This window comes from Zosterops lateralis, assembly GCF_965231275.1.
Source record: "Zosterops lateralis genome assembly, chromosome: 1".
NCBI classification, from domain to species: Eukaryota; Metazoa; Chordata; class Aves; order Passeriformes; family Zosteropidae; genus Zosterops; species Zosterops lateralis.
Genome location: NC_139762.1, coordinates 4,322,872 through 4,329,585, shown reverse-complemented (window position 1 = coordinate 4,329,585; position 6,714 = coordinate 4,322,872).

Genomic DNA, 6,714 nt, shown 5'->3' with positions numbered 1-6,714 from the left:
TTGCGCACTGCATTACCAGCTCAGGACTTAGCCTTTGTCTGGGGAAACAAATGTTTAAAAAAACTCGTGGTGTGCAGGACCACAGAGCTGGAAATATAGGTTACTTTTAAAAATTCAAAATAGAGTGACTTTATTTATTATTATTTTTGGAAGAAAAAAAGTTGTGAGCAGTGGTAGCAGACATCTGCTTGGAATAAGACTAAGAGATTCAGAGAGTTTCAGAGCAAAACAAGCTGAAAAAAATCCAGATTTTTTTCCTCATTAAATCTTTCTGTCTTGAGAGAATCATTCCCTGAAAAAAAATTAAAAAATTATTCTAAATTCTTAACAAGTGGTGACTTTCATCAGCAGAGGCATTTTCCTGTGAAGATAAATGTGAGTTTATTGGTCCCAGGTATGAGGAAATGGTTACATGTGGAGAAAGGGTCAGTAGTTGGGACCTCCAAGAGAGGCTGTACTTTCAACAGTCTTGGCACAGCCATGAGATTCCTTCATCTTCTTTTTCCATGGAAAAAGAATTCCAGAGTAAAGAGAAAAGTTCAAGAGGTAAACTGCTGGAGCTGAGGCTGTGAACTGAGGAAATTTTGTCTTCCCTTTAGGTCTCATTAAATTTTCCGTGATTACATCCCAACATTTCCATGATAACATCCCAAAATTTTAAGCAATCCCCACCACAATCCCTGGGAATTTCACAGCACCGTGTCATGCCTCAAGGTTGGTTTAGCAGCTTGTCCTGGTTTGGAAAGACAGATGTCTTCTAAGGAAGGCAGGAGAATGTAAACCTCCTCTCTCTGAATTATTAAAATTTTGAAATTAAGGGGCTTTCAGGCACAGATATGGGAATAGGAATAACAGTTCTTTACAAGGAAAATTAAAAATAAAAATGTAGTAGGACAAAAAACCAACCAAACAAAAAGAAAACACTGTCAGAGTCAGAACACAACCTGACACCCTGTTGGTCAGGCTGTTGGTGTCAGTCCAATCCAGTCCTCCTGCAGTGACAGATGTGGTTCTGTTGGAGCACAGATGATCCTGTTCAAGGGTGGAGTTTTCCTCTGAAGGTCCAGTGGTGCTGAGATGGGTCTGGTCTCCCTCTGGGAATCCAGTGCAAACAGGCTGTGCTGGTGTTCTGAATCCCAGGTTTTATCCAGGTAGAAATGGTTGGCTCCTCCCCCTGGGTGGAGCATCTCCCCATGGGATGATGGAATTGTATCAGCCCTGCAGTGAGCCTGGATGGCCCATGGACAGCAGATATCCCCTGGAGGGAGGATGGGTGGTGGGGGAGATAAAGAACACTGCCCCTCCTGGTTTGAACAGCCGGCAATACAATACATATTTTTAGTTACATACTGCAGTATGTAACACAGATTAAAGTGATTTACTCATGTGCTGAGCCCACCTGGCCTGACCTGCTTCTCTTTCAGTCCCCACTTGCTGTTATGCCTGGGTTGGAAATTTCGGAGAGGCTGGGAAGCCAGGCTGCCTTGGTACAAGTCTGCTATCTCCAGTTCTCATGTGAGGTCAGTTTTTCTGTCCCCTTGACATGTTCAGTTTTAAATTCTGATCATAAAGGGAGGATTTTGCTGATTTCCCGTTATTCTCCTTTTACACAGTCACAGAATAATGGCTGATGATGGAAATGAAATCTGGAGGTCCTCTGGTCCAACCCCCTGCTCAAGCAGGACCATTCAGGACACTCCCCAGGGCTGTGTCCAGACAGGTTTTAAATATTTTCAAAGAGGGAGACTCCACAAACTCCCAGGACAATCTATTCCAGTGTTCCATCACCCTTACAGTGAAAAAGTGTTCCCTGAGGTCCAGAGGGAATCTCCTTAGTCCCAGTTTGGTCCCATAGCCTCTGCTCTTGATTCACTGAACAGAGTCTGGATTTGTTCTCATGTCAGATAGTTTAACACATCAATAAATTCCCTCTGAGCCTCCTCTCCTCCAGGCCAAACAGTCCCAACTCTCATTCCCTCCTCAAAGGAGAGTAGCTCCAGTCCCTTAATCACTTTTGTGACCCTTAACTGGTCTCTCTCCAGGGTGTCCACGTGTCTCTTGCTCTGGGGAACCCAGAACTCAACATAAGACTGAGGGATGTCCTCACTAGAGGGGAAACATCACATCCCTTGACCTGTTGGCATCCCTTTCCCTGATCCAGACCAGGGGGTAGAGGTCCAAGGGTGCCCTGCTGGCTCCTGTTGGACTTGGTGCTCACCTCCTGAACAAGGCATTGTAGCAACTGGTGTGTTCAATTCCTCATAAATAACATAAAAAAAGAGAGATGACTCGTGGGGTTAGGAGGAGGATTTGCAAAGCAGAAGGCTGAATGAATATTCAAGCAAACAACCTTTAGCTGACAATCCCATTCCAAATCCAATGGATGGTTTAACTTCACGTGTCACTGTCTGATTTATCCAGCACAGGTTCCTTTTGTCATCAGGAGAGTCACTGAGACTCGGGGCCTGATTCATCCCTGCAAAGGCAGGAATTTAAATATCCTGCATGAATCATGAGCTAAGAGACATGTTTTTATGTAAGGCAGTCTGGACTCCATTGCAGACACCTCGGGTCAGGGGAAGTGAATTCTACAGGCTCAACCCATTCAGAAGGTGGTCTAAATATGAAGGGCTTCACCAAGAGCTGTTAATTTTGAGTTAATTTTTTTAGCTCTGTCCAAGTTTTACCCCACCTTCATCTCTTGATTTTTCCCCACTGAAAAGCTGCTCACAATGAATTATTCCCTTTTAGGTTGTTTTGATTAAATCAGTGTTTCTGAGGAAGAAAACTGACACCACCATCCTCACCCCCACACACAAAACAAGTCCTGATTAAATGTAGGATAGAACTGCCTGAGTCTGAGACTTTGTGTTTTTCAGTTTGAACCACCTAATTGTCATTCTGTTCTGGGCAAGAAAACGCAACCAGCTGTCTGTGCATATTTAAAATACTCAGAATTTTGTTTTGATTTCTTTTTCTCCAGGTATTTTGCCTCAAAGTAATAAAAGCAAGGAAAGACGAAGTGTTATTTTACTATGAATCCAAGTTTCAATAGTTCAGCATGTCTTAAAAAAAAATTCATTTCATTTTAACTTTGTGCCTTTCCTCTAAGGCCATTTTTACTCTAAATTTTAGATCCATTGCTCCAGTAAGTGTACATATTTATTTTCAAGATGTTATTTTCATTTTTTTTTTGTGCACTTTGTGATGCATAAAAACCAATTTGCTGTTTTTCCCTAGATGCCAACACATCCTTCCCATCTGCCCCTCTCACAGGTGATAAGAAAAAGTGTCAGGCCAGAGCACCAGTATCTCATATAAAAATTTTAACCATAAGTGAAACTCTTTCTTCTGAAAATAAGAAGATTAATAACCAGGATTGCTCCTAGATGAAATCCCTGCCATTGTTGTGCTTCCCTCACAGGTGGGCTTTGGAATTCTGTAGGTAAACATCAAATTTTTGTTATTTCTTTTCCACTTTCCTTTTAACTTCCTCTCTGCCTAACACGATATTTAAAATGCACCAAACATTGCTACTTTTCACACAGGAGTCTCAGGACTCCTCCTGGAGATTTGGAAGTGTGTGTGTAAATAATTCAGTCAGGCTGGAGGAGTGAATCCCTCAGTCCCTTCCAATGCACTTACATTGCCGCAGATCAGACTCTTTTATCATTGTAGCAGGAAAAAAAAAATACTAAAATCAGAACTTTTTTAATTTCATCTAAGTTCCAGGGAACCTTAATTTTATGAAGAGGCTGAAAGGGCAAATGACAAGTTCTGATTTTTCTTTTGAATTCCTACTATTTACTGAACTAGCAGGAGCAGCAGAAATCCAGGCTCCTGAAAATCACTCTTTGCTGCTTTTCTTCAAAGGCAAAGGGAAAATATGCACAAACAGCATTCCTCAGAATAATTAAAGCTCAGCTTTGATCTCCTCCTTCCACCTCATCCCACAAATGCAGCAGGCAGTGCCCACTTCATGGTAAAATCCTTGCAGTCGCTGTTTGGATACAACCTTGAATCATTAAAATAATTTCAAAGCTGTCTTATACATATCAATTCATTTATGAACTGGGGAAATGAGGGGAAAGTGAGTGAAAAATTCTCCTTTAACTGAAATGATATTAATTTAGAGTTAGGGCTCTAAAAATAAGTTCAAAAGAATGCATTCATTCTGCATTCTTTTCATGGCCTGTTTCATTGCCACGTGGAATTTGTGTGTATTGTATAGGAAATAAAAAAAGTACCTTCCTTTTCTGATTATGATTTCTCTCTTTAAACTATATTTGTATTTGTACGAGCCAAATCACAGCTTCATCAAGCAAAACTTTATCCAACCATATTTAAACAAGTTCTTGAGCTTCGGATCTTAAATGAAGCACTTAAATGAAAATATTTGTACTTAAATAGAGAGTATGAAGGAAAAAGTTGTTGGAAGTTGGAGTCCTTTTCTGTTGGATCCCTGGGCACTGAGAATTCCAGACTTTCTGTGCTGACAGGCACTGACACCCAAGCAAACACTGCATTGAACCTGAGGCTTTGGAAAAGGCTCCCAAAATTGAGTGACAGCACTGGGATTGTGGGTTGTGGTTTGAATAGAATTGTGTGATATCACAGGGTGGAAAACTTAGAGTTTAAGGGTTTAGAATACAGTAATATATATAAAGCAAGATGGAAGTTTTAGGGCAGAGGCTGAGTCCTTCTCATTCACCTTCTTCATGAGTCTGAATGGTGTTTTGTAATTGGACAGAAAAGTCTGCACTGCGAGCAATGGGTGGTTGGTTATTGGGTTAAAAATAAAAATAATTAAGGTGTCACTTCTTAATTGGACAGTTATCCTTAAAAAGCCTTGTAAAGTAAGATATAGGAGCTATTTTTACTTTGTTAGCTTGTAGTACTGTACAACTCACGGTTTGTGAGACTGTAATAGAGATAAGAATTAATAAACATCTGAGCCTGAACAGGAAACACTGTCTCTCAAGCATTTAATCCTGACTCTGGAGGAAAAAGAAGATAAAAAGCAACACTTTTCTTCACTGGACACAAAGAATTGCAGATATTCAGTTACCACCTACTCATGAAGAGACATGCAGAAGCAGAACTCTAACCGTGGGGTTATTTCCTGCTGATATTGCTGATTCCTCAGTCTTTAAAGATCTAGTGTGAGTTTATGATTGCCTGAATGATTTTATATTTAAGAATTCCTCGTCCACGTCTTTCCTAAAGAAATTTCACTGAGGTCAGAGCCAGTTCCTGCTCTCAAAGTGCAACAATGCCCCAGGAGTTTGGGAACATCAAATATGGTTCTTCTGAGCTTGTCTCTCGGCCAGCTCTGCTCTTCAGATACCATATAAACAAGTTATTCCTTTGGGTCCAGATTTCAGACAGAGATGTGATCTTGCTTGGAAGAAGGAGTGGAGTCACACTGGATGATAATGAAGGTGTTTATTAGGATGAGCGTGAGTGAGGATGTTTGGCTCTCCCCTGCCCTTAAGCACAGGGGCGTTACTGATGGAAATGAGGGGGAGTGATTTAGGTACAGGGGGCATTGACATGGCCATTTTGGGGCCAAAGGGCTGTGGGGATACCTGAAGCCTTGGCTGAGGCACCTGGCTGTGCCAGGGCCATCAAGTACCAGGGTGTGTCCATTGATGAGGTACAATGCGAAGTACAATAGACTGGGAAAGGCCATTGAGGGGGTACAATGGGGAGGGCAAGGCCTATTGAGGAGATAACAACAGAGATTAAGGAAAGGGGGATGGGTAGGAATGAACCATTACAGAAACTCAATAACAAAAATCATACAGAACTTTAGAAAACCCAAAATGCACATTGCAACAATCAAGGAAGAGCTGGAAGGTGTAGTTGCACTTTTCTTCCTGTTACGTTTTTATTCTGCTCTCCATGAGCAGCAACACTCCCAAAATGTGATCTCTGTGGGTTGATTTACAGGATTGTGGGTCATGAAATCCACATTGGTTCAATCAAATCATCTTGTGGGACCAACCCTAAGTCATTTCAGAGGAGATTGCAAGCTCACTGAAATCTCTCCTCTTCTAGATTTTCATATTTTTGAGGAATATATATTTTTAGACTCAGAAATACTTTTTTTTTTTTTTTTTTTTTGAGATTAAGAGTTTTTAAAGATTTTTTCTGAGCCTGATATTCCTGCTCTTTTTATTGGGACACAAATCAACAACTCGTGTGTCCACACAGGAAAATCCAGATTTTGATACTGGACCCATTTAAAGACATTTTTTCCCCACCCTTTTCATTGTGAGATCTACATGGTAAAGGGTAAAACATCCTCTATTTCCTGACCAGATCTGGTAGTCAGCTGAAAATGAGAGACAGATCTCAGGACAGCATTACTATCAAGTGGGAAGTGGGGAGTCACTCACAACCCACTGGAATCATGGAATATCCCGATTTGGATCCCACAAGGATCATTGAGACCAAACCCTGGCCCTGCACAGACACCCCAAAAATCCCACCCTGAGCCTGAGAGCGTTGTCCAAACACTTCTTGAGCTGTGTCATTTCCCAAAAAAAGACTCCTTGACTGACACTATTTTACAAATAAGTACATTTTTTTTTCTAGACTGCAATTTAACTAACTTTTTTATTACAGTCAGATATTTTACATTTGATATTTGTCCAAGTACCTTTAGAGGCGCAATGAATTTATCTCCTTTCTCCTGGTTATTTTTACCTT